We start from the raw sequence: 24,883 nt of genomic DNA, 5'->3' as shown, positions 1-24,883 counted from the left end.
GAATTAGAAAATAACATCTACATTCTAACAAAAACAGCAACACAGTTATTCACAGGTTCCAGGGGAGGCACAAATAAAATAGGGCAAGAACAATATATGGGCCCTGTGCAGTCCAATAAATCATTATAATGCACAATTCAGTCTGCTTTGGATGTTAAAGAGGACCCCCTTATCTCTTGGGCATCCGTGAAGCTGCACAGGTTGCACCATTGGTATGGTTTCCCCTAACACGTTGTGTGAGATATTTCATCTCAGCTCCCTTCACTTTGGGACTGAACTGCAATATGACATAAGCTATGCATAAAACTAAAGAAAACTGGTCCAGGATATGTAACATTGTCCAAGAAACAAAAATGAGGAATAAATGTCTTAGAATGTCAGATATAATAATGTATTAAGTAATCTCGATAATATTTACAAGAGCATGCAAAATTTATAAGTATATCAGGGATAGCCCATTAAAAATTACCGGTATTCCAAAATAATACCAGTATGAAATCTATTCATAAAACCTATATAGTGTGATTTCTGTATGAAAAAGCTTATTTTACTAATTTTGTAACCAGGTGCCCCATTGGCTTGCTAAACAGTTCAATGCACTTTCTTAGCTACTTGTTTTTAATCTATATTCACCATTTCCTGGTTCATGTAAAGCGAGAGCTGTCTATAAAGAAGAGGCAGAGGGATAGATGCAAAACAGTGGATGGGTCAGAGACACAGACTGGTGATTCTAAGGGTGCACCAAGAAGTTGTGCTTGGTTTGAACATTTTATGAGACATTTTATAAGACATTATTGCAAGGTGAGACTTTGTGCAGGGTTTATCTGTAGTTGTTATTAAAAGGGTTGTCCGGTCTAAAATGATAAGTCTGCAGTCCCGCTTTGTGACTGCAGGCTTATGATTCCCCCCCCCACCCCCAACCGGGCGCATTGACTGTGCACTGCGAGGATTCACCAGCTTCTGAGCCGGGACTGGAGGTTATGTATGATTTATGCTGTACATACTCCCAGCCAGAGCTTGACTAGTGGGTACGGCCTTGCTCCATACACTTGTATGGAGCGAGGCCATGTCCGACTAGTTACGTGGACATCCCGTGGGCATGGCCGACTCGAGAGCTCAGCCTCACTCCATACAAGTGTCATGCAGAGTGACTGCAGACTTTTCAATTTGGACCAGACAGGCCCTTTAACTGCTATCAGTCTGGTACATTTTTGTCTGCATGGTATTTGCATATATAAGAAGTAACATATAATTAAACTAAACTATTTGTAATATGATTTATCTTTTTCTTTAGACGCCTAAAGTACATATAAATGCAAAAGAACATATAACCTTTTAAGAATCAAACCTCTAGCACCTCTAGAACAATAATATTCAGAGGAATTACATTTAGATGTGTTGTGTAAGAATACCTATATATAAGAATACATAGGAGAAAAGAAATTGGAGTGATTCTTTTAAAAATATTAAAAGTATTGACTGACCAAAATGATCACAAGCTTCCACAACTAACGATGACAATATCTGACATTCTCTTTGGCTTAACTAATCCAATTTATTCTTGAACAGAGAAGCAATCCACAATGATATTTCTACCGTACATTCACTGCTAAAAAAGATTAGATCAACTTACAAAGAAGTCGAAATGTTTTGGCAAGTACAGTCTGAAATGCAGGTGGCAAAACGGAGATATGTTACATGGCAATTTATCATCATTAGGAAGTCATTACCCCATTAAGGATATTATATTATGTTTATTTTTGGGCTTTGTTATATAGAATAATTTGTGAAATAGATATATTTTATAATTGTATTGCATGTCTGCAAATAAAAACTGATTGTGCTAAGGATTATATGAAAAGTAGAAGTCAAGTAAGTCATTTAATCGCATAAAACCTTATAATGCTATTAAACTTATTAAAAAGATATTAATACAAAACAAATGTTGTTCACGTTAATTGAAAAGCAGAAATACAGCTGAAATAACATATCCTCACCCATTTTATTCCTATTTACATTGGCCACAATCATCACAAACCATATGGAAGGGACAAGAATAAAATTGAGCACTATGGCGCGGACAGCTCAAAATGGCATAAATCCACTAGATGCATTTAATGTAGTTTAAAACTATAATAGACACTGGTTAAAACACAAAAATGGAAGATGTCATGAACACCTGATGATACTCCAAGTACTGGATCGAAAACGCGTTTGTTCACATCTTGTGTTTTTGTACTTTTGTAACCATTGCCTTTTATTACAGTCTTAAACTATTGTTAATAAATCTAGTGTAGTTTATTCCATTTTCCATGGACAACATTATAAAACTCTGTTTTTTATTTTTCTTTTCCATTCATCACGGACCCAATCATTGTTGCGCAAGGAACAACAGCAGTCCTACAACGCTGTGCTTGCTTGCCTAGCTCACAAGGTGACCACCTTTTATTCATTTAACTAACCTCCACATCTCAAATAATGCTACCTGTGGGAGCGCCCGGTTCTCTGATTTAACCAAAGTATATCTCATCACATGCCATATAACCTATGTGACTGCTGCAACCAATCACTCGTGTCAGCTATCTCAGGCGTATCACAAACTAATGTTACAGCTTACTATACATTGCCTCAGTTGTGAAGCAGATTGAAGCTCAGCTGTCTCCATATACGAAAATTTGGTCTTCATAATGTAATGATTAATTAAAAGTCAAGAAATAGAACAACTGATCAAGGCAATAGACATAATCCAGTGTTTACATACAGAGCTCTTCATTATTATGATTGTGCCATTGTTTCATTAGTAGATTGTATTTTTCCGAGCTTCTTTTTTAATTGTCACTGGTGCTCTAATTGTATTCAAACCAAACAGAAAAAAAGAGAGAATGAACTCTGTGGCAGCATCCAGGAATCATCAATCTTTTTCCGGTTTGGTATGAATACATTTATTCCTACTGGTGTGGGGACAGGACCGGTGCTATGGTGGGGGGAGAAGACTTGGCAAATGCCCAGGGCCCCTATCCACAAAGGGGGCTCCCTGCTTCTTTAGCCCCTACATTCAGTGCACAGAGGACTGCATCAGTGTAATGTACATCCTCTATAATCCGGTGTGTTTCTCCCTCTCTCTTCCCTGGTGGTGTTGAGTCAGAAGTTGAAAGGGAGGGGTAGGGGACAGCTGACCGTACAGCAGACCCCAAGAATGGAAGCAGCAGGCAGCCCTATGTTCCCCCTCATCATCATCATGACTGATCTCTCCATGACTCTTCATGGGATCTGAACAAATGAAGCAGCAGGACCTGTAAAGAATATACAGTGGGGAAAATAAGTATTTGATACACTGCCAGTTTTGCAAGTATTAAGGCTTCTTAAAGAAAAACTAACAGGTCTGTGAAATCCAGATTTCTTGCTGGATGGTAGGTGGTCAAATACTTATTTCATGCAATAAAATGTTAATTAATTTAATTTAATTTTACTTTTATATTCTGTCTCTCACAGTTGAAGTGTACATACAATAAACATTACAGACCTCTCCATTCTTTGCAGGAGGGAAAACTTATTATTTTCCCTGCAGAAACTAATTGTGAACAGGGCTTTATATACTATGGTATGGAATAGTGCAGTATACTATACTATGCCGAACTATCCCAGCATATCAGCTAGACAGACAAAGACCAGAAGACACTTTTTTTAAATCCGCAGCTCATCAATTCTTTAAGTGTTTTTCCAGCATTTTTTCCCTGTTCAAATGAATGGGAAACAAAGACATAAGTTAAAAGGCTGCAAAAATGCCCATAAAAACACAAAAAAACACATAACAACCGTGTGTATTGTGTGCTACATTTTTACTGCCAACACTTCTGGATTTTTTTGAGAAAATAGAACAATAAATCGTCGGATCATCAATCAGCACACGGCACTCCTAGGACTCTAGTACACCGAGGCCGTGCACTGGTCAGGATATGACTCGACTCTCGGGTAACACAATGGTTTTAATGCAGAACAATCAGCAGCAAGAACATACATTAAAGGGGTTTTCTGAGAATATTAAAAAAAATTGCGTAACATGATAAATCCCCTTCTGCTCCAGCACTGATGCTGATGCTCTTGTCAATTATTATCCCTTTTGAAAATTAAAAACTTTTCCTAAGCAACATTTTAATGGCAAAAATGGTAATTTTCCATTGACTCTGCCCAATGTTATACAATTCTGTAAATTGCCTGAGGCTTAAAAATTTTCACTACACACTTAGAAGAATTCCTCAATAGGTGTAGTTTCTAAAATGGGGTTACTTGTGGGGGTTTCTGCTGTTTTGGCATTCTAGGGGCTTTCAAATGTTATATGGCATCCACAATCTTTTCGAGCCAAAATTGGACTCCAGAATTCAATGGATGCTCCTTCCGTTCTGAGTCCTGCCATGTGCCCAAAGACTGATTTTATGCCACATATGGGTTTTATTGTATGTTCCATTTTCTTCTATAACCTTGTGAATATTTAAAATTTGGGTCTGAGGCATGGTTAGTTAAAAAAGAAAACAGTTTCGGCATTAGAGCTGAGGAGATTGGATAAAAGTGTAGAGAGAAGAAGTTCAAGGCCAGAGGGATGGAGAGCATAGGAAATTACAGACAGTGTGGGCAGCATGATAATGGCCACTTCAAACTTCAGTGGACCTTCTTGGGACGTCCAGGACCTGAGGCCTGCATTAGGCATGGAAGAACTTGCCTTATTCTCTTCTCACAAAGGGAAGCTGGAGGGGAAACCACTCAAGGAAGTTGGGATGGAATTTTTGAAAGCTGCAGACCCGGATGGAATATCCCAGGGGCCAGAGATGCTAACAAGGAGGAAAGGGATAGCTCAAGCTAAAATTACTGTAACCATGACTACGTATTCTGCTGAAAGAACAATTGAAATTTGGACTGCTCTGTAAAGTTAAACTGTTTGAAAAGGACAAAATATCTTCTGTTGATTGTGCGGATGTTCCTGCATCCGGGATCATGGAGACAGCGGAGGCCTCTGGCCAAAATGTGAGTGTTAGATAGTTCAAATAGAGCACAAGGCAAACAGGACACTATTTACTTGTGGGGTGCCAGGGTGTGGGAACAAAACATCCCCTCACCCATGACTACCGCCCTGTGCACCTTGCATACTCACTGCCACCTGTCCAGTAATTGCAACATCTTTGATTCCCCACCTCTTCAGTTTGAATCTTCAGTATTCTCATTCTCTGACAGACTTTTGGGTGCCATGGTGCCCTGGAGGGTTCTATACAGCCATACCGAACCCTTCTGGCTGCCAAGGCACCTGGATTTCAATGCGTGCTGGGTGGCAAAGGAAAATGCTGTGAGGACAGAATGGGTGGTAGTGAATAGTGGGGGGAGGGTAAAGAAGTTAGCGGAAGGTGAGCAGAGCAATCTTTTTCTTTTTTAACTTTTGAATGGCGTATTATGGTTTTGGAAAATGGGGGGCCCTTAATCCGCATGTAAGCAGAATACAAAAAAACAGCATTTTGGTGATTGTGGATTTTTGTAAAAATGTATTTGCTCCTCTCTACTTCTGACTGTAACAGACTGTATAAGGGTACACCCTATTGACACAGGGAACGATAAAAGAATTTACGCACACATTTAAAGGAGAAATAGCAGAGGAACAATACAGTGCAGAAGAAAAGGTTCTCCGCGGTTGTTATATCGAACAGAATTCAAGTGTTTACTAATATAGATGTGACAGAACTGATGACAGATCCTATTTATGCACCTTCAGAAGCCTCATCCATCTCATCCCTTCTGTTAAAAAATGTGGAAAACAATCCTTGAAATCATAGCTGATGGCATCCAGGGATTACACCCTTAAAACAAAAAAAGAGTTTTTCTATTTTGCAGCCCATCTATTCTTCCAGAGATCAGACTACTTTCTAATTTTCAAACACTTAGTACAAATTGCTCTACCTTCAGAGATTGAACCAATGACCCTGTAAGATCATTTTCCTGTCTTCCACAGATTAGAATTGGAGAATCTTCCTTGCAAAGAATGGTCAAGGGAACACAGTTAAACAATGAAATACATTTCAAATACTCAACAGAAAAACTAACTCGGTCTCTAGATATCACTTCACCTAAATGTTTCACACCGTATTTTTGGTAGCACAATAATTTTGTATATTACATTTTTGTTTTTACTAATAAATATGTATGCTGTAGACAATATTATAAAGATCTTTCAGTCACATGCACAGGCTGCTGCAAATCTCCTGATGGGAGCCAGATTTTCTCTCTAAGGCCTCTTTCACATGTCTGTGTTTCCAGGTATGTGTGGTATTTGTTTTTTTCATGGATATCACAAATACCCACTATAACCTACGGCACTATGCACATGTCCATGTTTTTGCACTGAACGTGTGCCCTTGCAAAACACACCGAGACATATCCATTTTTTTCTAGAAGCACGGTTGACAAGAACCAATACAGTTCTATGGGCCCGTGAAAAACACATACAGCACAAGGATAGCATCAGAGCTGTCCGATAAACAAGAGAACAGCACCACTCAAATTATGCACACCACATACATGAATATATAAGTAACAATAAACCATATATAGAAAAAAATAGGTTTTTATTGGCACACCACACAATTTAAAACATATTTAAAAACAGCAAAGAACACCTTGTCCATATCCAGTGTTTGTACATATTAACACCTATGCATATAAAATATAATAATATATAATGCCTGAAAACCCACCTCTATACCTACTGGCTCATGTGGCTAGCAGCAGCATGCTTAATAGCCTACTTAAATGGCAACATAACTCTTATATAGATCTGAAAAAACCATAAAAATGGCAAGGGGTGAATCATATAGCAAATAAGAGCATTAAGAGTCCCAGGAGACCATAAGGCTGAATTACCTAAAGTGCAAAATGCACAAACCAGAAGGACCCCAGGCAAAGAAGCGAAATGGACCAATGCAGCCCTATAAGTAAGTGCTGTGATGAACCAACACCTCGCCACCTCACCTGACGTCACTGTTACGTCGGAGGGATCACACCGCGGTACTCTCTCTGCATTTGCACCAACTGGACGTTCCGCACCCCCTGGAGACACTTAAGGTCAGCACAGTTTTACTCACACACCCTGTGTCCACAGGCCCAGGGAGGCACAGAGAGTGAGAGAAGGTGGCCCATGCAGTCGCTTATGTGGCACCACACTTTCTCACAACCCTAACAGGCTGACCAGTGAAGCAGAGTGCTACCAGCCCTGTAGTACTGCCACCAGTTCCTGGTTGGATATAAGTTTGGCCCATTAATGGGATTATATCAGGCCAGAAACAAGCCCCAGTAGCATGTGAAACTAAAACCCAGAATACGGATGTGTGGTTTCGTGGATCAAGATAAGAGGGCAGCCCAAGGGTAAATTATATATTTAATCACCTTAAAAGCACAGTAGACAATACACTATATACACAATGGTTATACACATACAGTGGTCAGATATGCAAATACAGGTGATAGTACAACAGATATAAGCAGATGAGTCATGTCAGTTGCCTATTTGATGTGTATGAGGCCACATGGGAGCATGGGCTGCCAGTGGGTTCCTGTTCCTTCCAGCACATTACTCGATGTGTCCCCCCCTTTAGAAGTGAACAGCAAGCATGACAAAGACAGAGAGCACGTGGCCTTACACAAGCCTTTTAAGCCATTGGTCGATCACACTCTTTTCGCCCCCAGGATGGGCCTTATCCTCCTCTCTTGGGTGATTGTAGCTCAAACTTGCAAAACCTATGAAGTATCATAACTTCCCAATGGAAAGTCATATGGCAACAGTTCTGGTGCCATCGGATCCGGCAGGAACCCTGTTAAGCATGGAGACCAAACACGGCTTTGCTACCTGGCTCCTATTAGCCATTCTGCTTTTCTCCCCAACCTGAGGTGCTAGGATGGATCAAGACCCTGCAAGGCATTCAGCCCATTCCAGATATCTAGAAAATGTAACCTGTGTGTGTCTAGGATGTATGATAACACCATAATCTCCTTAAATCTCTTTATGAAATCCTACCCGACTGGAGGAAGTTTGAATGAAGCAGTCACAGTGTGGGCTCCACAGATGGTCATCCAGTATGAGCCTGGATACTAGCTGGTAAAGCTGGACCACCTGTTGAGCCAGGTGCTTTGTTGCGGCTCTACATGCTGAAGGAGGATTGTAAACTGGCATTAAATTCCCCCATTAACTAATAGGTTACCATGGCAGCTGGATGCCTGTTGAAGGTCCCTGTAACTGCCATCTTAGTCCTTCTATGAAACTTCGCTACAGAGTGAGCTCCATAGGAAAACCATGATTTCCCCATGTACTGTGTCATAGAGAAAAGTTTTAATCCATAAAGACATCTCCAGAAAAGGGAGAAGAGCTGACACTTTAATGTCTATTGAAATAGACCTTCACATTGACTAAGAATAAGATCTAGGAACAGAGGGACACATTAAAACAAGGTAAAGAAGAGGGAGAGATAACACTTCCATCTTAGCTAAAGTAGGGGACTCCTGCGTTGACCAGATAATTACAAGAGGGTGATTTGGTGGGAAAGAAAGATACAAACTCTGAGATCCATATAGTCAAGAGGCAGATTTTTCATCTCTATGTAAAGATAAAATCAAGATAAGAAATATGATGACAATATTTACAGCCTGGGACACTCTGGGATGAAGATATCCTGAAAGTTGGGGGTCTCATAAAATTCTGAAAGACCTAGCACATCACACCATCAACTCCCACATGAGCTCATCAAATAGAGGTATGTAGGCTTAGTATTGAGCTAATAAAAATTAATGTTTGGGCCTATGTCTTTGTTCATTCAGGAAGACATAGTTCACTGTGAGAATATTTCATTTTCCTAATCAAAGTGCTTCCATCCAGAAAGATAACAGCCATTCCTGAATCACCTGCAATTGCCCTGACAACGGAGTTGCATTCACCTGACAACCGGTAAAATAAAAGCAATAAAATAATAACAGATTCAAGTCACCACAAATTAAAATAAAAATATATATTTTTCAAATATAAAGTAATAAAAAATATATAAAAGTATAAATCTACGCACTTGGTATTGTCGTGTTCAAAAAAGTGTGATCTATGAAAATCTAGAATGATTTAAATTGTACATTAAACAAAGTAAAGAAAAAAAACACTAGATTTACCGTTTTTAGGTCATCACATTTCCCCCCCAAAAAGAACCAAAAAGCAAATAAAATATCATAGGTGACCCAAAATGGTATCAATAAAAACATCAACTCAAGCTATAAACAAACAAGTCCTCACATAGATCCAATGATGGAATAATGAGAATGTTGCATGTCTCTGAAAAAGTTGGACACAAATACATTTTTTTTACAAATTTCAGACATCTTAACTTTTCCACTATAACAATAATAATAATATGATTGATAAAAAAAAACCTTGATGGAAAAATAAAACAGGTATATCTCTTGGAATAAAGAGAAAAAAAAAATAGCAAAAAAATCCCTGGTTATTCAGGGGTTAAAGCTAAATCATTTATTTATTTAATTTTTAATCCATAAATGGAGTCTAAACCCTTCAATGGAGTCCCAAGAATCTGCCTACTTGGCATTCTGCTCCTTCAAGATTTAACATGTAGGCATTAGATTAGGGCAGTGTTTCCCAAACTGCAGTCCTCACGGTCCCCAACAGATCATGTTTTCAGGAATTATTATTAAGGCATCAAGAAAAAATATTTAGAATTGAGAGTCCTCAGTGGTTGATACCTTTTAATGAGTAACTGAAAAGATGGTAACAAATTGCAAGCTTTTGAGATTACATAGGTCTCTTCATCAGACTGAGGACTCTCAATTCTAAATATGTTTTCTATCTTCTACTGGCTAACACGGTACAAATATATATATATATATATATATATATATATATATATATATATATATATATATCTTTCCTGTATTAAGACATCAGAAACAGCCACAGGTTCTATCACCTGTGCAATACTAAGGAAATCCTGAAAATAAATAACAGCCTTCAGTGATTATTGTACATTGCAGTTTGTGGCGGCACAACACCTAGACTGGCACAAAGCTGAACTGCCTTTAGCAGAACAAGGCATGCACAATGAGGCATTATTCCAACAGGTATTATTAGAAAGCAGAACAAGTCAAGAAGACGTTTGAAAGGCAAAGTAATACTGTTCAGTAGGAAATTGGCATGTAGAGCTTAGAAGAAGGTGACTGCAACCCTATTAAAAGAACAAAACACATCTAGCTGGGTACACTGAGCTCAAAAGAAATAATGCTCTGTTTTTACTGAGTAAGCCAAATATTTCTGCAGTTTAAGTTATCTAAATTTTTCTAAACCTTCCAAACGTCATGTTATTTTACAATTTTGACACATGCTGGAGAATTTCTAATACTTGCGAGATTAAACGTACAAGACACATTTCAGGGATTTACATCTTTAAACCATTTTAGTTGTTTCATTAGTAGATTGTTCATGTTGAGCCTGCCTTAATCCATGCCCCCTTTGTAATACCAGTGACGAAACTCAAAAGGAGTAGTAAATTAGCATAAAAACTTCATTTTCAAGGGAGACATTGGGTATTTTTGGGAGCAAGACATGAAAGTGCTCTTTATGAAACCTGTGTCAGATTTTTTTCTGTGGCTATCATTACTTTAAGAAATGAAGGTCAGTCAGTTCAAAAAATTGGGAAAACTTTGAAAGTGTCCCTAAGTGCAGTGGCAAAAACCATCATGCGCTACAAAGAAACTGGTTCACATGAGGACCGCCCCAGGAAAGGAAGACCAAGAGTCACCTCTGCTTCTGAGCATAAGTTTATCCGAGTCACCAGCCTCAGAAATCACAGGTTAACAGCAGCTCAGATTAGAGACCAGGTCAATGCCACACAGAGTTCTAGCAGCAGACACATCTCTACAACAACTGTTAAGAGGAGACTTTGTGCAGCAGGCCTTTATGGTAAAATAGCTGCTAGGAAACCACTGCTAAGGACAGGCAACAAGCAGAACAGACTTGTTTGGGTTAAAGAACACAACGAATGGACATTAGACTAGTGGAAATCTGTGCTTTGGTCTGATGAGTCCAAATTTGAGATCTTTGGTTCCAACCACCGTGTCTTTGTGCAACGCAGAAAAGGTGAACGGATGAACTCTACATGCCTGGTTCCCATCGTGAAGCATGGAGGAGGAGGTGTGATGGTGTGGGGGTGCTTTGCTGGTGACACTGTTGGGGATTTATTAAAAAATGAAGGCATACAGGACCAGCATGGCTACCACAGCATCTTGCAGCGGCATGCTATTCCATCCGGTTTGCGTTTAGTTGGACCATCATTTATTTTTTCAACAGGACAATGACCCCAAACACACCTCCAGGCTGTGTAAGGGCTATTTGACCAAGAAGGAGAGTGATGGGGTGCTACGCCAGATGAACTGGCCTCCACAGTCAGCAGACCTGAACCCAGTCGAGATGTTTTGGGGTGAGCTGGACCGCACAGTGAAGGCAAAAGGGCCAACAAGTGCTAAGCATCTCTGGGAACTCCTTCAAGATTGTTGAAAGACCATTTCTGGTAACTACCTCTTGAAGCTCATCAAGAGAATGCCAAGAGTGTGCAAAGCAGTCATCAAAGCAAAAGGTGGCTACTTTGAAGAACCTAGAAAATAAGACATATTTTCAGTTGTTTCACACTTTTTTGTTAAGTATATAATTCCACATGTGTTAATTCATAGTTTTGATGCCTTCAGTGTGAATATACAATTTTCATAGTCATGAAAATACAGAAAAATCTTTAAATGAGAAGGTGTGTCCAAACTTTTGGTCTGTACTGTACATGAACGAACTTTAGGTATTATGCTAGTGCCATGTTAATTAGAATAGGAATAGCAAACTGGAAAGACAATAGGGTTTTATCCGAATAAAAAGTGAGAAAGTATGGGCAAATGTGCTCACCTGGCAGGGTTGTATGACCACAACTGCTTAAAAGTCTTAAATAGGCTGCTGCAGACCCACGAATTGGAGAGCACCTAGGTTGTAGAAAAATGGGTTAAATCTGTGCTGCTAAAGGATCAACCAGGTACAGAAAATAGATATCAAGGAATGCGGTTTATTTGTCAACACGTTTCAAAGTATCAAACTTCTTCATCAGGACAATCAACAATGATGAGTACAGCCAACAAATGAAGGTATACATACACACAGTGTTCAAATAAAGGACTGCAAAAAAGGACAGCTGATGTCAAATGACTGGAATACAAAAATGTCTCCGAAGAATAAAAAGTATATAAAAATTGACAACAGATTAAATAACATACATTGAAATGAACAAAAGTTTAAAAGATTAAAAATATATACAATAAATAAAAATAGTCTTTGTGTTTATTATATATATTTAAATCTTCGGTATAGGTGCTCTGTGGGGCTCAGCAGAGTGGAGTGATATTTATATTTTGGAGAGCATATTTGCTGGATTTTTTATGGAGACAGCAATGTCGCTTTCCCAGAGTCTTTATGCTACCATTGTTGATGAAACACCATATACAATTGTGTGAAAAACTGTTTGCCCTTTTCCTGATTTCCTAGTCTTTTGCATGTTTGTCACACTTAAATGTTTCAGATCACCAAACAAATGTGGTATTAGACAAAAGTAACGCAAGTAAACACAAAATGCTGTTTTTAAATGAAGGTCTTTATTATTAGGGGAAAAAGAAATCCATACCAACAGGGCTCTGTGTGAAAAAGTGATTCCACCTTAACCCCTTCACCCCAAAGCCTGTTTTCACCTAAGTGACACGGCCAATTTTTACAGTTCTGACCACTGTCACTTTATGAGGTCATAACTCTGAAACGCTTCAACGGATCCTGGTGATTCTGAGATTGTTTTCTCGTGACATATTGTACTTTATGATAGTGGTAAAACTTCTTCGATATGACTTGCATTTATTTGTGAAAAAAACAGAAATTTGTCGAAAATTATGAAAATTTAGCAATTTTCAAATTTTTCGTTTTTATGCCCTTAAATTAGAGAGTTATATCACATAATATAGTTAATAAACAACATTTCCCACATGTCTGCTTTACATCAGCACAATTTTGGAAACATAATTTTTTTTTGTTAGGGAGTTATAAGGGTTAAAAGTTGACCAGCGATTTCTCATTTTTGCAACAAAATTTGCAAAACTATTTTTTTTACGGACCACCTCACACTTGAAGTGACTTTGAGGGGTCTATATAACAGAAAATGCCCAAAAGTGACACCATTCTAAAAACTGCACCCCTCAAGGTACTCAAAACCACATTCAAAAAGTTTATTAACCCTTCAGGTGCTTCACAGGAATTTTTGGAATGTTTAAAAAAAATTGAACATTTCACTTTTTTTTCACAAAATTTTTACTTCAGATCCAATTTGTTTTATTTTACCAAGGGTGACAGGAGAAATTGGACCAAAAAAGTCGTTGTACAATTTGTCCTGAGTACAACGATACCCCACATGTTGGGGTAAACCATTGATTGGGCACATGGCAGAGCTCGGAAGGGAAGGAGCGCCATTTGACTTTTCAATGCAAAATTGGCTGGAATTGAGATCGGAACCCATGTCGTGTTTGGAGAGCCCCTGACGTGCCTAGACAGTGGAAACCCCCACAAGTGACACCATTTTGGAAAGTAGACCCTCTAAGGAACTAATCTAGATGTGTGGTGAGCACTTTGAACCTCCAAGTGCTTCACAGAAGTTTATAATGTAGAGCCGTAAAAAAAATTAATATTAATTTTCACAAAAAATGATCTTTTTGCCCCAAATTTTTTTATTTTCCCAAGGGTAGCAGGATAAATTGGACCCCAAAAGTTGTTGTGCAATTTGTCCTGAGTACGCTGATACTTCATATATAGGGATAAACCACTGTTTGGGCGCATGGCAGAGCTCGGAAGGGTAGGAGCGCCATTTGACTTTTCAATGCAAAATTGGCTGGAATTGAGATCGGAACCCATGTCGTGTTTGGAGAGCCCCTGATGTGCCTGAACAGTGGAAACCCCCACAAGTGACACCATTTTGGAAAGTAGACCCTCTAAGGAACTAATCTAATGTGTGGTGAGCACTTTGAACCTCCAAGTGCTTCACAGAAGTTTATAATGTAGAGCCGTAAAAAAAAATTAATATTAATTCTCACAAAAAATGATCTTTTTGCCCCAAATTTTTTATTTTCCCAAGGGTAGCAGGATAAATTGGACCCCAAAAGTTGTTGTTCAATTTGTCCTGAGTACGCTGATATTTCATATATGGGGATAAACCACTGTTTGGGCGCATGGCAGAGCTCGGAAGGGAAGGAGCGCCATTTGACTTTTCAATGCAAAATTGGCTGGAATTGAGATCGGAACCCATGTCGTGTTTGGAGAGCCCCTGACGTGCCTAAACAGTGGAAACCCCCACAAGTGACACCATTTTGGAAAGTAGACCCTCTAAGGAACTAATCTAGATGTGTGGTGAGCACTTTGAACCTCCAAGTGCTTCACAGAAGTTTATAATGTAGAGCCGTAAAAAAAATTAATATTAATTTTCACAAAAAATTATCTTTTTGCCCCAAATTTTTTATTTTCCCAAGGGTAGCAGGATAAATTGGACCCCAAAAGTTGTTGTGCAATTTGTCCTGAGTACGCTGATACTTCATATATGGGGATAAACCACTGTTGGGCGCATGGCAGAGCTCGGAAGGGAAGGAGTGCCATTTGACTTTTCAATGCAAAATTGGCTGGAATTGAGATCGGAACCCATGTCGTGTTTGGAGAGCCCCTGACATGCCTAAACAGTGGAAACCCCCACAAGTGACACCATTTTGGAAAGAAGACCCCCTAAGGAACTTATCTAGATGTGTGGTGAGCACTTTTAACCCCCAATTGTTTCACTAAAGTTTAGAATGTAGCGCTGTGAAAATTAAAAAATCATTTTTTCTTTCCACAAAATGATGTTTTAGCCCGCAATTTTTTTTCTCCCAAGGGTAACAGGAGAAATTGGGCCACAAAAGTTACTGTCCAATTTATCCTGAGTACGCTGATACCCCATACATTGGGGGGAACCACTGTTTGGGCGCACGGCAGAGCTCGGAAGGGAAGGAGCGCTGTTTGAAATGCAGACTTAGATGGATTGGTCTGCAGGTGTCATGTTGCATTTGCAGAGCCCCTGATGTTCCTAAACAGTAGAAACCCCCCACAAGTGACCCCATATTGGAAACTAGACCCCACGGAACTTATCTAGATGTGTTGTGAGAACTTTGAACCAACAAGTGTTTCACTACAGTTTATCACGCAGAGCCGTGAAAATAAAAATATTTTTTTTTCCACGAAAATTATATTTTAGCCCCCACGTTTTTATTTTCCCAAGGGTAACAGGAGAAATTGGACAACAAAAGTTGTTGTCCAATTTGTCCTGAGTACGTTGATACCCCATATATGGGGGGGAACCACTGTTTGTGCGCACGGCAGAGCTCGGAAGGGAAGGAGCGCCGTTTGAAATGCAGACTTAGATGGATTGGTCTGCAGGGGTCATGTTGCATTTGCAGAGCCCCTGATGTTCCTAAACAGTAGAAACCCCCCACAAGTGACCCCATATTGGAAACTAGACCCCCCACGGAACTTATCTAGATGTGTTGTGAGAACTTTGAACCAACAAGTGTTTCACTACAGTTTATCACGCAGAGCCGTGAAAATAAAAAATATTTTTTTTCCACGAAAATTATATTTTAGCCCCCACGTTTTTATTTTCCCAAGGGTAACAGTAGAAATTGGACAACAAAAGTTGTTGTCCAATTTGTCCTGAGTACGCTGATACCCCATATATGGGGGGGAACCACTGTTTGTGCACACGGCAGAGCTCGGAAGGGAAGGAGCGCCGTTTGAAATGCAGACTTAGATGGATTGGTCTGCAGGTGCCATGTTGCATTTGCAGAGCCCCTGATGTTCCTAAACAGTAGAAACCCCCCACAAGTGACCCCATATTGGAAACTAGACCCCCACGGAACTTATCTAGATGTGTTGTGAGAACTTTGAACCAACAAGTGTTTCACTACAGTTTATCACGCAGAGCCGTGAAAATAAAAAATATTTTTTTTTCCACGAAAATTATATTTTAGCCCCCACGTTTTTATTTTCCCAAGGGTAACAGGAGAAATTGGACAACAAAAGTTGTTGTCTAATTTGTCCTGAGTACGCTGATACCCCATATATGGGGGGGAACCACTGTTTGTGCGCACGGCAGAGCTCGGAAGGGAAGGAGCGCCGTTTGAAATGCAGACTTAGATGGATTGGTCTGCAGGTGTCATGTTGCATTTGCAGAGCCCCTGATGTTCCTAAACAGTAGAAACCCCCCATAAGTGACCCCATATTGGAAACTAGACCCCCACGGAACTTATCTAGATGTGTTGTGAGAAATTTGAACCAACAAGTGTTTCACTACAGTTTACCACGCAGAGCCGTGAAAATAAAAAATATTTTTTTTTCCACGAAAATTATATTTTAGCCCCCACGTTTTTATTTTCCCAAGGGTAACAGGACAAATTGGACCCCAAAAGTTGTTGTCCAACTTGTCCTGAGAACGCTGATACCCCATATGTTGGGGGGAACCACTGTTTGGGCGTACAGGAGAACTCGGAAGGGAAGGAGCACTGTTTTAGTTTTTCAAAGCAGAATTGGCTGGAATTGAGATCGGACGCCATGTCGCGTTTGGAGAGCCCCTGATGTGCCTAAACAGTGAAAACTCCCCAATTCTAACTGAAACCCTAACCCCAACCCTAACCCCAGCCCTAACCCTAGCCCTAACCCCAACCCTAACCCTAGCCCTAACCCTAGTCCTAACCCTAGCGCTACTTTCACACTAGCATTTTTTGGCATATGTCGCAATGCGTCGTTTTGGCGAAAAAACGCATCCTGCAAAGTAATCTGCAGGATGCGTTTTTTCCCCATAGACTAACATTAGCGACGTATTGACACATGTCGCAAGATTCGTGCGATGGTTGCGTCGTGTTGTGGTGGACCGCCGGCAGCAAAAAACGTTACATGTAACTTTTTTGTGCCGACGGTCCACCATTTCCGACCGCGCATGCGCGTCTGGAACTCCGCCCCCACCTCCCTGCACCTCACAATGGGGCAGCGGATGCGTGGAAAAACAGCATCCGCTGCCCCCGTTGTGCGGCGCTTGCACAGAATGCGTCGGTATGTCGGGCCGACGCAGCGTGACGTCCCCGTACCGACGCTAGTGTGAAAGTAGCCTAACGGGAAAATGGAAATAAATATATTTTTTTAAATTTTATTATTTTTCCCTAACTAAGGGGGTGATGAAGGGGGATTTGATTTACTTTTATAGCGTTTTTTGGGTGGATTTTATGGTTGGCACCCATCACACACTAAAAGACGCTTTTTATTGCAAAAAATAGTTTTTGCATCACCACATTTTGAGAGCTATAATTTTTCCATATTTTGGTCCACAGAGTCATGTGAGATCTTGTTTTTTGCGGGACGAGTTGACGTTTTTATTGGTACCATGGTCGGGTACATGACATTTTTTGATCGCTTTTTATTACGATTTTTGGGAGGCGGAATGAACAAAAACCAGCAATTCCTGAAATTCTTTTAGGGGGGGCGTTTATACCGTTCCACGTTTGGTAAAAAGGATAAAGTAGTTTTATTCTTCGGGTCAGTACGATTACAGCGATATCTCATTTATATCATTTTTTTATGTTTTGGCGCTTTTACACAATAAAAACTATTTTATATAAAAAAAATAATTGTTTTTGCATCGCTTTATTCTGAGGAATATAACTTTTTTATTTTTCTGCTGATGATGCTGTATGGTGGCTTTTTTTTTGCGGGACAAGATGACGTTTTCAGTGGTACCATGGTTATTTATATCCGTCTTTTTGATCGCGTGTTATTCCACTTTTTGTTTGGCGGTATGAGAATAAAGCGTTGTTTTTTGCCTCGTTTTTTTTTTTTTTTTTTTACGGTGTTCACTGAAGGGGTTAACTAGTGATATAGTTTTATAGGTGGGGTCGTTACGGACGTGGTGATACTAAATATGTGTATTTTTTTGTGTGGTTTTTTTTTATTTAGATAAAGAAATGTATTTATGGGAATATTTTTTTTTTTTCTTTATTTAGGAATTATTTTTTTTTTTTTTACACATGTGGAAATTTTTTTTTTTTTTACTTTTTTACTTTGTCCCAGGGGGGGACATCACAGATCGGTGATCTGACAGTGTGCACAGCACTCTGTCAGATCACCGATGTGACAGGCACATTGCAGAGGCTTGCCGGCGCCTGCTATGAGGAATTCTCAGCAGACGCCGGCAAGCAGGGTCATCTCATGACCCGGAAGGAGTCCCGCGGCCATCTTGGATCCGGGGACTCCTTCCAGGTCACCGGAGCAGCGCGATCTCATCGCGTTGCTCCGGTGGGAGAGCGCAGGGAGCCCCCGTCCCTGCGCGATCCCCCTCTATGCCGCTGTCACTATTGACAGCGGCATCAGAGGGGTTAAATGCCCACGATCGGCGACAGCGCCGATCGTGGGCATTGCTGCGGGGTGTCAGCTGTCATATACAGCTGACACCCTCACCCGATCACCGCGGCGCTCAGCGCGAGACCGCGGTGATCGATGCGCCGTACTAGTACTGCGGCTGGCACTAATGCAGTGCCTGCAGCGCCGTACTAGTACGGCGCATGGCACGAAGGGGTTAAAGCATAAATTAACTTTAGGTTATCACATCTTTGGGAAGCTGAATTCAAATTCCCTAGCCACACCCAGAATTGATTACTGCCACACCTGTTCTCAATCAAGAAATCACTTAAATAGGACCTGCCTGACAAAGTGGAGTAGACCAAAAGTTCCTCAAATGTAGACATCATGCCATGATCCAAAGAAATTCCAGAACAAGTGTGAAACAAAGTAATTGATATGTATCAGTCTAGAAAAGGTTATAAAGCCATTTCTAAAGCTTTGGGACTCCAGCAAAGCAAAGTGAGAGCCATTATCGACAAATGATGAAAACATGTAACAGTGGTGAACCTTCTCAGGAGGGGTCAGACGACCAAAATTACCCCAAGATAGCAGTAACAACTCATCCAAGAGGTCACAAAAGACACCACAACAACATCCAAAGGACTGCAGGCCTCACTTGACTCACTTAAGTTCAGTGTTCATGACTCCACCATAAGAAAGAGATTGGGCAAAAAAGGCCTTCATGCCAGAGTTGCAAGAAGAAAACTGCTGCTGAGCAATAAGAACATAAAGGCTTGTCTCAGTTTTGCCAGAAAACATCTTGGTGATCCCCAAGACTTTTGAGAGAACACTCTGTGGACTAACGAAACAAAAGTTGAGGTTGTGTGATAGTCTGGGGCTGTTTTACTGCTCCAGGACCTGGAAGACTTGCTGTGGTAAATGGAACCATGAATTCTGCTGTCTACCAAAAATCCTGAAGGAGAATGTCCAGCCATCTGTTATTGACCTGAAGCTGAAGTGCACTTGAGTTATGCTACAGAACAATGATCCAAAACACACCAACAAGTCCACCTCTGAATACCTTAAGAAAAACAAAATTAACTCTTTGTAGAGTATTAAAGTCCTAACCTTAATCCAATTTAGATGCTGTGGCATGACCTTAAAAAGGCGGTTCATGCTCGGAAACCCTTGAGTGTGTCTGAATTACAACAATTCTGCAAAGATGAGTGGACCAAAATTCCTTCAGAGCATTGTAAAAGACTCATTGACAGTTATCACAAACACTGTATTGCAATTACTGCTGCTAAGGGTTGCACAACCAGTTATTAGGTTTAGGTGACAGTCACTTTTTCACACAGGGCCCTGTAGGTTTGGATTTCTTTTTCCCTTAATAATAAAGACCTTCATTTAAAAACTGTATTTTGCGATTACTTGTGTTATCTTTGTCTAATATTTAAATTTGGTGATCTGAAACATTTAAGTGTGACAAATAGGGTTGAGCGAAACGGGTCGTTCATTTTCAAAAGTCGCCGACTTTTGGCTAAGTCGGCGTCTCATGAAACCCGATCCGACCCCTGTGCTAGTCGGCCATGCGGTACGCGACTTTCGCGCCAAAGTCGCGTTTCAATGACGCTAAAAGCGCCATTTCTCAGCCAATGAAGGTGAACGCAGAGTGTGGGCAGCGTGATGACATAGGTCCTGGTCCCCACCATCTTAGAGAAGGGCATTGCAGTGATTGGCTTGCTGTCTGCAGTGTCACAGGGGCTATAAAGGGGCGTTCCCGCCGACCGCCATCTCACTGCTGCTGATCTGAGCTTAGGGAGAGGTTGCTGCCGCTTCGTCAGAAGCAGGGAGAGCGTTAGGCAGGGTCCACTAACCACCAAACCGCTTGTGCTGTAGCGATTTCCACTGTCCAACACCACCTTCGGTGTGCAGGGACAGTGGAAGCTACATTTTTTTTTTCTCTCAGCGCTGTAGCTCATTGGGCTGCCCTAGAAGGCTCCGTGATAGCTGTATTGCTGTGTGTACGCCACTGTGCAAACCAACTGCTTTTTTCAAAGCACATATCCTCTTGTTCCTTCCTTTCTGCACAGCTATCTTTTTTGTTTGTCCACACTTTTTATTTAATTTGTGCATCAGTCCACTCCTATTGCTGCCTGCCATACCTGGCTGAGATTACTGCAGGGAGATAGTAATTGTAGGACAGTCCCTGTTTTTTTTTTTTTTTTTGTGGGAGATTAAGATTTGCATTTCTGCTACAGTGCCATCCGTGTGTGTGCCATCCCTGTGTGCGCCATCTCTCACTCAGTGGGCCATAGAAAGCCTATTTATTTTTTTGCTTGATTTGGGTTCTAAAATCTACCTGAAAAAAAAAACACTACATCCATCAGTGGGAGATTAATACTGTCCTCAGGGCTTGTGTGCCACTCCTGATCCTGACTCCTGTGAGCGCCATCTCTCACTCAGTGGGCCATAGAAAGCCTATTTATTTTTTTGCTTGATTTGGGTTCTAAAATCTACCTGAAAAAAAAATCACTACATCCATCAGTGGGAGATTAATACTGTCCTCAGGGCTTGTGTGCCACTCCTGATCCTGACTCCTGTGCACGCCATCTCTCACTCAGTGGGCCATAGAAAGCCTATTTATTTTTTTGCTTGATTTGGGTTCTAAAATCTACCTGAAAAAAAAACACTACATCAATCAGTGGGAGATTAATATTGTCCTCAGGGCTTGTGTGCCACTCCTGATCCTGACTCCTGTGAGCGCCATCTCTCACTCAGTGGGCCATAGAAAGCCTATTTATTTTTTTGCTTGATTTGGGTTCTAAAATCTACCTGAAAAAAAAACACTACATCAATCAGTGGGAGATTAATATTGTCCTCAGGGCTTGTGTGCCACTCCTGATCCTGACTCCTGTGAGCGCCATCTCTCACTCAGTGGGCCATAGAAAGCCTATTTATTTTTTTGCTTGATTTGGGTTCTAAAATCTACCTGAAAAAAAAACACTACATCCATCAGTGGGAGATTAATACTGTCCTCACGGCTTGTGTGCCACTCCTGATCCTGACTCCTGTGAGCGCCATCTCTCACTCAGTGGGCCATAGAAAGCCTATTTATTTTTTTGCTTGATTTGGGTTCTAAAATCTACCTGGAAAAAAAAAACACTACATCCATCAGTGGGAGATTAATGCTGTCCTCAGGGCTTGTGTGCCACTCCTGATCCTGACTCCTGTGAGCGCCATCTCTCACTCAGTGGGCCATAGAAAGCCTATTTATTTTTTTGCTTGATTTGGGTTCTAAAATCTACCTGAAAAAAAAACACTACATCCATGAGTGGGAGATTAATATTGTCCTCAGGGCTTGTGTGCCACTCCTGATCCTGACTCCTGTGAGCGCCATCTCTCACTCAGTGGGTCATAGAAAGCCTATTTATTTTTTTGCTTGATTTGGGTTCTAAAATCTACCTGAAAAAAAAAACACTACATCCATCAGTGGGAGATTAATGCTGTCCTCAGGGCTTGTGTGCCACTCCTGATCCTGACTCCTGTGCGCGCCATCTCTCACTCAGTGGGCCATAGAAAGCCTATTTATTTTTTTGCTTGATTTGGGTTCTAAAATCTACCTGAAAAAAAAACACTACATCCATAAGTGGGAGATTAATACTGTCCTCAGGGCTTGTGTGCCACTCCTGACCCTGACTCCTGTGCGCGCCATCTCTCACTCAGTGGGCCATAGAAAGACTATTTATTTTTTTTGCTTGATTTGGGTTCTAAAATCTACCTGAAAAAAAAACACTACATCAATCAGTGGGAGATTAATATTGTCCTCAGGGCTTGTGTGCCACTCCTGATCCTGACTCCTGTGCGCGCCATCTCTCACTCAGTGGGCCATAGAAAGCCTATTTATTTTTTTGCTTGATTTGGGTTCTAAAATCTACCTGAAAAAAAAAACACTACATCCATCAGTGGGAGATTAATACTGTCCTCAGGGCTTGTGTGCCACTCCTGATCCTGACTCCTGTGCGCGCCATCTCTCACTCAGTGGGCCATAGAAAGCCTATTTATTTTTTTGCTTGATTTGGGTTCTAAAATCTACCTGAAAAAAAAATCACTACATCCATCAGTGGGAGATTAATACTGTCCTCAGGGCTTGTGTGCCACTCCTGATCCTGACTCCTGTGCGCGCCATCTCTCACTCAGTGGGCCATAGAAAGCCTATTTATTTTTTTGCTTGATTTGGGTTCTAAAATCTACCTGAAAAAAAAACACTACATCCATCAGTGGGAGATTAATACTGTCCTCAGGGCTTGTGTGCCACTCCTGATCCTGACTCCTGTGCGCGCCATCTCTCACTCAGTGGGCCATAGAAAGCCTATTTATTTTTTTGCTTGATTTGGGTTCTAAAATCTACCTGAAAAAAAACCACTACATCAATCAGTGGGAGATTAATATTGTCCTCAGGGCTTGTGTGCCACTCCTGATCCTGACTCCTGTGAGCGCCATCTCTCACTCAGTGGGCCATAGAAAGCCTATTTATTTTTTTGCTTGATTTGGGTTCTAAAATCTACCTGAAAAAAAAACACTACATCAATCAGTGGGAGATTAATATTGTCCTCAGGGCTTGTGTGCCACTCCTGATCCTGACTCCTGTGAGCGCCATCTCTCACTCAGTGGGCCATAGAAAGCCTATTTATTTTTTTGCTTGATTTGGGTTCTAAAATCTACCTGAAAAAAAACCACTACATCCATCAGTGGGAGATTAATACTGTCCTCAGGGCTTGTGTGCCACTCCTGATCCTGACTCCTGTGAGCGCCATCTCTCACTCAGTGGGCCATAGAAAGCCTATTTATTTTTTTGCTTGATTTGGGTTCTAAAATCTACCTGGAAAAAAAAAACACTACATCCATCAGTGGGAGATTAATGCTGTCCTCAGGGCTTGTGTGCCACTCCTGATCCTGACTCCTGTGAGCGCCATCTCTCACTCAGTGGGCCATAGAAAGCCTATTTATTTTTTTGCTTGATTTGGGTTCTAAAATCTACCTGAAAAAAAAACACTACATCCATCAGTGGGAGATTAATATTGTCCTCAGGGCTTGTGTGCCACTCCTGATCCTGACTCCTGTGAGCGCCATCTCTCACTCAGTGGGCCATAGAAAGCCTATTTATTTTTTTGCTTGATTTGGGTTCTAAAATCTACCTGAAAAAAAAAACACTACATCCATCAGTGGGAGATTAATGCTGTCCTCAGGGCTTGTGTGCCACTCCTGATCCTGACTCCTGTGCGCGCCATCTCTCACTCAGTGGGCCATAGAAAGCCTATTTATTTTTTTGCTTGATTTGGGTTCTAAAATCTACCTGAAAAAAAAACACTACATCCATAAGTGGGAGATTAATACTGTCCTCAGGGCTTGTGTGCCACTCCTGACCCTGACTCCTGTGCGCGCCATCTCTCACTCAGTGGGCCATAGAAAGCCTATTTATTTTTTTTGCTTGATTTGGGTTCTAAAATCTACCTGAAAAAAAAACACTACATCAATCAGTGGGAGATTAATATTGTCCTCAGGGCTTGTGTGCCACTCCTGATCCTGACTCCTGTGAGCGCCATATCTCACTCAGTGGGCCATAGAAAGCCTATTTATTTTTTTGCTTGATTTGGGTTCTAAAATCTACCTGAAAAAAAAAACACTACATCCATCAGTGGGAGATTAATACTGTCCTCAGGGGTTGTGTGCCACTCCTGATCCTGACTCCTGTGCGCGCCATCTCTCACTCAGTGGGCCATAGAAAGCCTATTTATTTTTTTGCTTGATTTGGGTTCTAAAATCTACCTGAAAAAAAAATCACTACATCCATCAGTGGGAGATTAATACTGTCCTCAGGGCTTGTGTGCCACTCCTGATCCTGACTCCTGTGCGCGCCATCTCTCACTCAGTGGGCCATAGAAAGCCTATTTATTTTTTTGCTTGATTTGGGTTCTAAAATCTACCTGAAAAAAAAACACTACATCAATCAGTGGGAGATTAATATTGTCCTCAGGGCTTGTGTGCCACTCCTGATCCTGACTCCTGTGAGCGCCATCTCTCACTCAGTGGGCCATAGAAAGCCTATTTATTTTTTTGCTTGATTTGGGTTCTAAAATCTACCTGAAAAAAAAACACTACATCAATCAGTGGGAGATTAATATTGTCCTCAGGGCTTGTGTGCCACTCCTGATCCTGACTCCCGTGAGCGCCATCTCTCACTCAGTGGGCCATAGAAAGCCTATTTATTTTTTTGCTTGATTTGGGTTCTAAAATCTACCTGAAAAAAAAACACTACATCAATCAGTGGGAGATTAATATTGTCCTCAGGACTTGTGTGCCACTCCTGATCCTGACTCCTGT

Source organism: Ranitomeya variabilis, chromosome 3 (genome assembly GCF_051348905.1).
Source record: "Ranitomeya variabilis isolate aRanVar5 chromosome 3, aRanVar5.hap1, whole genome shotgun sequence".
Lineage (NCBI taxonomy): Eukaryota > Metazoa > Chordata > Amphibia > Anura > Dendrobatidae > Ranitomeya > Ranitomeya variabilis.
Note: the sequence above shows the minus strand (reverse complement) of the source record.